We start from the raw sequence: 10964 nt of genomic DNA, 5'->3' as shown, positions 1-10964 counted from the left end.
AAAAACCAAATCCTAAAGGAGTTATGGATTTTCAAATTGAGACAAACCAAAAAGAAATGAATGCAAACAAAAATGACCCAATCAAAACTAACATACCACATATGCGCAAGAACCCATCCATTTACCTCATCCAAAGTAGGATAGTAGGGAACCTAATGAATTACTTTAGATGAGCACACTTGACAACTTAGAAGTTGTAGACCATTCACCACACACAAGGAGAGAGACCAACCCACAATTTTTTGGAATGATATACTGTTATCATCAAAAACTGATCATCTAGCCATAATTTTTACTAGATAGATTGAAGTACACCATGTAGGGCCAATTTTAGCATAGTAAAATTTCTTTCATTGTAAGAAATTACTTAATAAACCACATTTGTTAAGTCATTTATTACTAAACCCATGAAGAATAATTAAATAAATCATTATTTATTTAACTATCTTCTAGCAATAATTAATTAAACCATTGTTTAACTAATATTCTTTGTCATATTTGACCAAGTTATGAGAAATAAATAGATAAATCATTCATTATCTTATTTTCTCTAGGAATAATTAATTAATCACTAATTAGTTATTATTCCTTGTCAAGTTTGACTAAATCTCCTAGGAATACTTAAACAAATCCTTATTTGTTTATTATTCCTTAACCATATTTCTTGAGATGAGAAATAAATCATTTATTTATTTATTATTTCTAAATAAAAGTTTAAATACTTTTTCCCTCCAACCAAATATAGTAAAATATTCCAAATAGTTAATTCTAGAATTTGATTAATAATATTTTATTATTTCCCATTATTCAATAATAACTTAATATTTTGTTATATATAGAAGGGTTTTACATTCATTCTTCACCTTTGATTATTTGCGTTGTTGCATTGACTACTGTATCTCTGATTATTATCACTCTCACACACCATTTTTCTTTTCCATTTGAGTTCTCATTAAGCTCAAACATTTTGTTTGCTAGGTTTTACACATTTTAAAGGAGAGAGACTCTACAAAAGCCGAGGACATTGAGGATAGACAAGAACCAATCCCATAAAGGGGATTGGTAACATTATTTGTTCCCTTTAGAGGTGTCATTTAATAAAATATATTCTTTATATATATGGTTTCCATTGGATTATTGGCATTACTTATGCTTATTTTCTTATTTAATTTTGTTGTTTAACTATTTCTATTGCATAGATCAGGGCTTTGGCAGGTTTTGTTTCTATCATTCCTGCAGATCCACATTGTGTAACAGCCATTTTTACTATTAGAGTTGTTTGTCATCCACAACCTAAAGTGGTTTCTCTTCGTATGCATTCGAGAAGAATAATACATAACAAATTGGGGACTCCACTGCGTTTTTAATTATGATTCAGAAACCTACATGACCTTCAATTTTCATCTTAAGGTTTTTCTTTTTCAGTCTCTTAATGTCGTTTACTAGCATTCTAACCCTAGATCAGACAAATTTCTAACTTCCGCAAGTTTTCCGGTTATTTCCGCACGTCACAGGAACCATCCACGATAGAGACAACCAATTTTCCTGAGTCTTGCCACCCGAGAACTAAGGAGAAGAAATCACACTTTTGTGCCCCAAACCTATGATTTAGAGGTCCAAAATGAACTTTTTGGCCCAAAAAGTATGATATCCCCCTAAACAGGTTAGTACCTACGATTTCAGGGTTTCTGAGATTTTTTCTAATAATTTTTTGGGTTCTGCGAAGAGAAGTATGCTGGGTTGGTTGACCTACTCTATCTTGCTTGTCGAAGTGGAATTTAGCCCCTCAGGGATTCTAGTACACTTCCACCATTATAGGAGGAGTTTAGCTGAGTATGAAGTCTGAGTATTAACAAAACTTTCATCCATATTTTCCATATCTGTACCTTCCTTCTTCAGATATTCAAATATAGGTTGTTTCCCTCCAAAGTTCCCTCTTGAACCATGTTTGATCATTTTCCTTAGGGCTCCACTGATTCCTCTAGGTTTCACACCCATCTCCCTATCTTTTACAGTGATTTTCCTCACTATTTTTCACTGTTGATGCACAACTTTCTAGCAACATAGTGTCATTTGATACCAATCACACCAATGCTTAGATATCTTGGACATTTTTGTGTGTTTTTAGTCGATTTCGCCACCAACCAGCATAGTGTTTGCAAACCCAGTTTGGGTGGGGTTTAGATAGTTAATTTTTTGTTTTTAATTTCAGTTTATTTCAGCAATCGTTTTCTTTTTTCAAACATGATCTGGACTTAATTAGTAAACACACTATCACACAGAAGCACACCTTAAAAGAAAGTCAGTTCATTTACACAGCCAAGCCAAGACTTAACTTAATTAATTTATCTCCTCACATAGAGACAAAGACATTTTGTTTATCTCCCTTCACCATTTTTGTGTCACTTGTGTCTTACATCCATTACACCACCAAGGAATTTGTAGTGAAGACTCTTAGGCCTTCATCCCTAGTTTCCGCTTGGGAATATTACTCCTCCCCGCAGGGTTCAAGTTCATTTTCCCTTGAGTCCCCATACCGAATATTCTTCTGGTTCATGTAATTCCTCATCTGATTCTAACCCTCCTTCACCACATACTGTCACCATATCAGGACCCATTGCAGGTGCAGGAAAACAACCTAGTGTTGTCTTTGGTTCTACCCCGATAGTCACATCTAGCGGAATTGTTACAGGAACCACTCTGATAGCTCCAATGCTACCTTTCATGGGTAGGTTAAGTCTCCCAGATTTTAGTGAGTCAATTAATGACCCTATACACCACGATGTTGGTTGGCCAATTATGCCGACTAAACTTCCCTCCTATATTCCCAAGTTTGAGGGTAATTCTAGAGAGGACCCCACCAATCACGTCTGCTCCTTCCATATGCGGTGTCCATCCATTTCCATCACTGCTGGTTCCATTTTTCTTTGGTCATTCCAACGCACGCTCACTGGAGATGCAAAAAAGTGGTATCTTGACCAACCCGCTGCTTCTCATTCCACTTTTGCAATGTTTTCTAAAGCGTTCCTTTCATATTTTCGGTTACCTCTCTGATACAACATTGGTACAAAGCTGTTGACCACATTTCATTAGTCCTCTACCACCCATATTTCTGATCTGTTCAAGAATGGCATAAAAGGAGTACCATGTGTCGTGCTTCGCCCTTTGAAGACTGTTTCTACCTCGATTGGTTTCTTAGGACTCTTTTGGTGCCTATTGCCAAAGATTTCGTGTCTCACTTTCCTAAGGCATAGGAAGAAGCTCTCCAGACCAATTTGAGATATGACTTGATTTATGCTCAATCTGGTTATGTCTATACTGTTATACTAGACCTCCCTCTTTTTGGTGGTGCTAATGCACCAAGGGCATCTCATGCCACCGACAGTATCATTGGAGATATTTCACATCCTTCACCATATACTCAGTAGAGTTATGGCTATCCGCAAGGGGGCACCAGGTCCTCTAACACTTACCGCTCTTCTACCAACAATGTGTATTTAGGACAAAGCACATCTTGTGCATTTACCCAACCACACTAACAGATGTCACAGGTAACGTGTACTCAACCTATCTACCAAACCATTGTCCCCAAACCATCTTACACCTATTCACCGTCGAGTGCTCTAGCATCTCAGGCATTACCACCATAGCCTCCCATGCATCTTCAGCCCTAACAGCCACTGCCCCTTAGGGTGATGTGTATGCACAACAGAGTGCGACCAATCCCCAAAATTTGAAGAAAATGAATAAGGGAATGGTAACAAGTGTAACCAAGGTAACCGACGTAATGAACCCTAGGGTAACTAGCCTAACACCAACAACCAACAACAGGGTGACCAACCCAAGTAGAAAAAGGCTATTCTTATGAACAAGAATTGTGCATGTTGTCATGTACATGACCATTATACTCATGATTGTCCCCTCCTACCCCAGATGTGCCAAATGTGGGAAGTGCAAGAAGCTTCTAGAGGTCAACCGCCCATGTAATAATCACCTCAAAATCGTGTGCCATATCAACTGGTCGTGCTCAAAAATCATTTCCGTCAACAAGGATTTGTTTTTTCTCAAGCTCAACAAGGTAAAGCAGCATACCCTCTCTAACCTTCTAGTCCTGCTGACTAGCATATCCTCATGAAGGATTGTGACGAGGTCAATATCTCTAATATAACTTGCAAACTCAATCACGTAAATGTGACAAACCATCATCTTCGTCCACAACTGAGACCAAAACCAAAGCATATATTGAGCCTCTCACAATACCAAATGGTCCGTTACAGATCCCTCAACCTAAATTTGAGTCAATTCCTAGGATCCCCAAGGGGCCATTAAACCATAACACAACTTTTGACCAAGATGCCCATACATACAATATAGTAGATGACTTGGCGCAATCACTTGTTGCCATGTCGATGTTGGACGTACACCATTTATGCCCATCTCAAAAGAAAGCTCTAATAGCTGGTTTGGACATAGTAGATCATTCAAATTATCGTTTGATTGTCTTTCCTATTGATACGTCAGAACATCCTCCATTACCTCCATCTGTTTCCTTCCACATACTATTGGCCAAGGTGCATCCACCTCCATGACGTCCGTTGTTGTTTGGAATCAACTCAGGTCACCTGAAATGTCCCCATCCACCATCACTTTGCATGCCTAGGATGGTCACCCCTCCTAGCCTCTAGACATGTATCGCAAATGTCTAGTGACTCTTGCGGGTAAGACTGTTCATGTAGAAATTGAGGTTATTGATGCCCCCCTAGATTACAAAATTTTATTGGGTCGTAGTTACATATACGCCATGTTAGTCGTCGCATTTACGGTTTTCTGCAAGATGTGCTTACCCCATGAAGGGAAGATCATCACCATCGATTAGTTGACATATTATGAGTCATCATCCTTAACCTCCCCTAATTCCATTATCTCATCGATGTGTGGAAAGCAGTTTTCCACCCCTATCATTGGTGTTTCACCCGGAGTCTACATAGATTCCACCTTGTTGGGTTCTTTCCATGGTCCTCCCCCACCCATCTCCGAGACTAGATCTTTGAGTGTTTGCATGTTATAAGCATCACGGGTTGATCAAAAGTAGTCTAGTACCTCTGGTCAACAAACACCTCCTCAACACCCTGTTGTTACTATCTCAACTGAGCCATTCAGATCCACCCACCAGGTCCTCCTCCGTTTGTGGGTGCCTCTCCTTTGTTCCCACCAGGAACTATTTCTTTAGGTCTTAACCATCCAAGAGTTATTTTGTGGGGAAATTACCCTTTAGTACATATACTTTTTTTGTTTCCTCCTCCTGGAATATTTTTTGTCCTTGTCATGGCTTCATTGACTCTCCATAATATAACTTTGGGGATCCTAGTCTGGTACATTGATCCTCTAGTGCACAGTTAGCCTGGTCAGCTTAGACCATATGATGCCTTGACCTCAGTTAAATCAGTTCCTACAACCCATTTTGCTACTTCAATTCCACCACAACCTCAATAGGAACCCACTCCTATTGTGAAAGGATCCAGACAAGGGGGCAAAGCCAAGAGGAAATAAGCTAAGGACAAGGATCCCTAAGCTCCTCCAGCCCCCAAATCTCCAAAGCTGACAACTACATCTGCTTTGTGTGAGGTTTTTGGGCATGCCACCAATAACTATCCTAAACTTCCTTGTCTCAAACCTTTGGTTCATGAAACGTTTCTTGAGTCTAATATCCTTGAGGTCCAAGTTACCTTACCAGATTCAGCCAAAAGTCTCAAAACGTTGCACAAAAATCACCCTTGTGCCTTGTGCGATCGTTATGGAAATTATTATCATTGCTTCCCTTGCCTCGACGAATTTTGTGATTGCCACCAAGTCCTTCGCGACTTCGCGGCCACTCAAGTGGATCATCTACTCCTCTACTTGTGGATTCGAGTACCACTAGTACACTAGAATAGGGGCACTCTGTTACCACCATCATGGTCCCTCCCCACGACGTTGAGATGATGAACTCCACGGTCCACATCCTTTACCTATCGTCATCCTTGAGTTCCTCGCAGAAACCTTTCTGTCATGCATTTAGGTAGGTTGCATCATCTCATTTGATGATTTGACACTTCACAAGGAAACCATTTTTCCAAGAAGGGTCACTTCATCACCTCTTAAAATTGAATTTCTTCATATGTGATGCTTGTACTCTTGGAACTGTTAGCTCTACTACAAACTTCAGTAGTTGGGGGACAAAATACTAGCTCGGCTGTGTATTTATGCTGAAAGGGAGCTTGCAACAGTCATTTACCTTCTTCTCCTTCCGCTTACTCATTCTCTCTTAGCCCTCCGTATCTCTGTTTTACTCCAAAATCCTTTTTAAACCTATATTCCCCTTCGCCCCCGCTTATACTTTCAAACCGTTACCTCCATTTTACCTTTGAAACTTTGCAAACCCGTGTTTCCTCTGACCCCTGAGTGCTAAGCTTTAGCCACCATATGACCCAACCATATGACTCGGCACTTTCATATCTCATTGCCTTAATCCCCGTCATTGATCATCCTGATCCAACAGTTTCAGTGATTTTTTACCGCGCACTAAACCCTGTTCATTTCCCCACCATCTGATCGTTCCTACCGCACGATCCAATAGTAGTCGCGACCCCCACTCCTTCGAGTTACCCACTCGTTAACGTGCGGGGAAATCACTTTCCCACCCGTCACATCCAACACGTGTCACTCCCTGACTCGCATCACTCCCCCTGTGTGTGAATTCCGCCTTTCCCCATAAGCGGTGTGGGGAATACCTCTTACCGCCCTCTTGTATGTTCCCCGCTCATTAACATTAGCAAATCTCTATTTTCCAATCACCGTCGGATCTTCTCGACAGCGATCCGACGGCCCATGTTCGTCCGTCCACATTTCCTCCAGATATCTCCCTTCGATTTGATCCCCACCGTTCATCTGTTGGATCCGACGACCAATAATTGTTTCGTCATATTCACGCCTCTGCCATAATGTCTGTACCACCCCTGACTATTCTTTGCTACAGAAGAATGAAGGTGATCACCTACATGTACCCTGCGTAGTTAACCCTCAACAACCGCATTTAAAAGAAAACATGGCCAAGGAAGGAAAGTACAGAGCACGAGCAAATAAACACATTTATCAGTCATGGAGCTTCTTTCAATCAGCACGCCACCTGCTTAGAGAAGGACCACTGAACAATAGAAAAGGTCAACTTGTTCATTAAAGCTAGCAGATTGTAGTAGACACTCCATCAAAGAGTTAAGGTGGTTGATGGTCCATTATGACCCCTCCACGCATAGCATAACAACGTGTTTTTGTAAAAAAACTCTATAAATACCCAGAACAGAGATGTAATCTGGGTTGATGGATGTTATTTTGATGGAAGGTTCAACGTCTAGAGACTATAACTATTGTGATACCTGCAACGTCTAGTCTTCATTTTCAACTAATACAAGCTTCTTTTGCTGTTAATTGCTCACTTTACACTTCTATTCTATTCTAGGTTGTGCATGTTGTGCATTTGCTCATGTGCCCTTGATATTTAGCATTAGAGGGGCTTTCTTCCCACCTCTGTGTTAGAATCTAGTATGTATTATTGAATGTGTATGCAGGTTTCTATTATTTTAGTGCCAGAGAGCTATCATCCTGTCTGTGCATTAGGAAATAGATTTGTAGACCTCTTTACTGGTTGCAGCCGGCCATCACATGGTCTTGTGCATCTGCTAATGTGGTCAGTATTCTCCATGTTCACCTAATCATCAAACTGTGAGTAATTGGTGGTCTAAAGCCTTGTAGTCTAGGGGTGTTCACCCATGTCTAGGGTTAAGCATAGTAGAAGTGGTTATCTGGCTTGAATATGCATCATTCCTTCCATTCATCCACCTATTTCCAACATTTCTGTTGAGCTTGTAATGTTCCTGAGCATCTCTGAGATACAATCCAGGAGAGTTTCTTGGGGTGATAACATTAATTGGTGCCGTTGTCAGGGAGAGGAGATTAAAGCTCAGCTTCCCTGGGAGAAGAATACAGCTCCAAATTTTGATGATAGACAAGGTCTGGACACATTTCTGGTTGTAATCATCTATCTGGCATCTCTACTATAGGAGGACCAATATTTGGCGACTCCACATTGTGGTTCTGGCTTAGTTTGTGAGGCATACTTGAAGAAATCCTCAGAAATCACCAGTTGAACCAGTGCCTGAATCTGAGAAGATTGTTAGGCAGAAGAGAAGTTTGCAGAAAGGATCATCAGGATCAGGTAAGCCTTAAAAGTCCCATGTATCTCTGCTAGTGAGGAAGTCACTTTCAGAGATTCATAAAGCTCCTTAGTCATTCATTTCCCTTTCAGATCTCAGTCCAAAGAAGTATCCATGTTTTCCATCATATTCCTCTGTCTCTGTCATCGTTTTTGTTGATTCATACCACTCAGTCTACCAGTATCCTTTCATATACCCCGGTCATGGCAGGTCAGCAAGCTCTCACAAAGATAGAAAGAATTGTTGCTACTAGTTATGGACCCTTGGTCTTGCCTATCCCTTTGAATGCCACGCCTACAGGAGATTATCAAGAATACATGCCTAAGTTTACTGCTATAGAAGAAGTATCAGCTGAAGAGCATCTAGAGTCTTTTTATTGTTATGCTAATAACTTGGATATTGATGAAGAGGATGTATGGATGAGGGTTTTTGTCCAAAGCCGAGAGGGAGAAGCTAGAAAATGGTTCAGAGAATTAACCCCTAGCTCTATAGCAGATATTGAGGCCTTAGATGATGTGTTCCTAAAGCACTGGGAGAATAATAAAGATCTTCTTTATTATCATACTGAGTTTGGGAACTTACAGAGGGAAGATAGTGAGCTGCTATCTGGTTTCAAAAAGAGATTCAACCATATGTACAACAGAATGCGAGCTGAAATAAAGCCTACCCCTACTTCTGTTATGCTCACTTATGCCAATGCCTTCGATTCTCAGTTGTGCCTGCTGTTAAAAGAAAGAAGATGTACTTCTTTGGCTGATATGCAAGATGCAGCCTTTGAAGTAGAATCAAATATCATAGCTGCACAGAGGCTCGAAGATGATGCTGAAAGGAGAAGACGGGGAGGAGAACTTTCATCATCCAATGATCCTAAGATTGATCAATTAGCTAGGATGATAGAGGCATTATCCTCTGAGGTTTCCAAATTAAAAGCTGAGCAGTATTCTGAGGAAGCAGGGGATCCTTGTCCCTTTACTCTTCTAAAGCCAAATCCGTATAGAGGAGCATAGGAGCAGTTGCAGATTTTGCAGAAAAGTAGAGATACAAACGAAGACAAAAGGGTGAAGACCCTTTTTCAGATTATAGTCATGGAGGAAGAGCTGTTTGAAGAGGAGGAGGAGGTCCATCGTTTGGAAGATAAGGGTAGTGCACCTTTCTTAACAAGAGCTGCATATGAAGAAGCATTATCAAAAGGCATTGCTCGTGAGTTTGTTGTACCTGTAGAACAAAAAGCTTATCAGTAGAAGCAATGAGCAGCAGGGCCTACCATCCTCAAAGAAGCTGAGCCTAAAGCCAGCTCATCTTCACATGACTATGCATATCTACAAATTGACCAGCCTGCTATTATTCCCAGCACAATGATCAATAAGGGAGAGGAAAGCTCCCTATCACCTTTTGTCCTTCTCTCTCGTCAAGTGACAATCCCTCACAGTTGCCCACTAGGCACTGAGGTAGACCATAACTCAATGGCCAAGACTAATACTGATCATCTCAATCTTGATATTCTGAAACCTACTCAGGTTGCCTGCACACAACTTGAAAGGACAGCTTGTCAGATACAGAGGAAGAGGGTGCATAGTCTTGGGACTCCTCCTTGGATGTGCACTATTCTAAAAAAGATGAAAGAACAGATGATGTCGCTGTGTCCCCTGCACAAGAGTACATTGGTTCACCATTCATATTAGTTGTGCAGGCCACAAATGACACAGAGAAGTACAAAACATTCATGGTTATCCAGCAGGTGTACAAAGGCTCCAATGAAGAACATCCGAGGATGAGAAGATATAGAAGGGAGATGAAATTTGATCCATATCTACCTATTAAGCTCAAATGAGCTAAACTTTTTGAGGTAGATGATCAAATAAATCTAGTTTTGTAGCTCTATGATGAACCGACTGAGAGGAGGAGAAACAATTTTGATGGCTGTCATCCTGTATGTGCATTAGGAAATATATTTGCAAACCTTTTTACTGGTTGCAGTCAGCCATCACATGGTCTTATGCGTTTGCTGGTGTGGTCAATATTCTCCATGTTCACCTAATCCTCAAATTGTGAGTAATTGGTGGTCTAAATCCTTGTAGTCTGGGGGTGTTCACCCATGTCTTGGGTTAAGCATAGTAGAAGTAGTTATCTAGCTTGAATATGCATCATTCCTTCCATTCATCCACCTATTTCCAACATTTTTGTTGAGCTTGTAATGTTCTCGAGCATCTCTGAGATACAACCTAGGAGAGTTTCTTGGGGTGATAACAGGAACCAGCTTCCCTTGGCACTTGTCATCTCACGTTTCGATTTTCATCATGGGAAACCATCATTTTCTCATGTTTTCATGGTCCCCATAGGCCTATTCTGTGTGGCAGCATCGTCGAGTCACCCTTATTCAAAGCATCCGTGATTAGTAACCCTTGCATCCATGGAGTATTTTTCGCATCCCGTTATATCACGTCACGATATTCCATCGATGTATGCATACCATTCATCCTGTGTTTCCCATTTTGGACTTTAATCATACTGTCCACCATCCCCTCCAGAGTCAAGTCAATTGCTGCCAGGTCAACAATGCACTTTATGCTCTAACAAGGGAACTCGTATGTTCATCCCTCAGTCCCATTTTATCCATTTTCCTTGGTGTCAGTCCATCAGTCACATTACTATTTTCCCCCATGCCTTAGTTGAGGATACTCATTTCCTCACCTACGACAGGCCCTATTCTATCAA

The sequence above is a fragment of the Pinus tabuliformis genome, chromosome 8, assembly GCF_031772625.1.
Source record: "Pinus tabuliformis cultivar Carrire ecotype Pingquan chromosome 8, CPIR1, whole genome shotgun sequence".
Taxonomy (NCBI): domain Eukaryota; kingdom Viridiplantae; phylum Streptophyta; class Pinopsida; order Pinales; family Pinaceae; genus Pinus; species Pinus tabuliformis.
Note: the sequence above shows the minus strand (reverse complement) of the source record.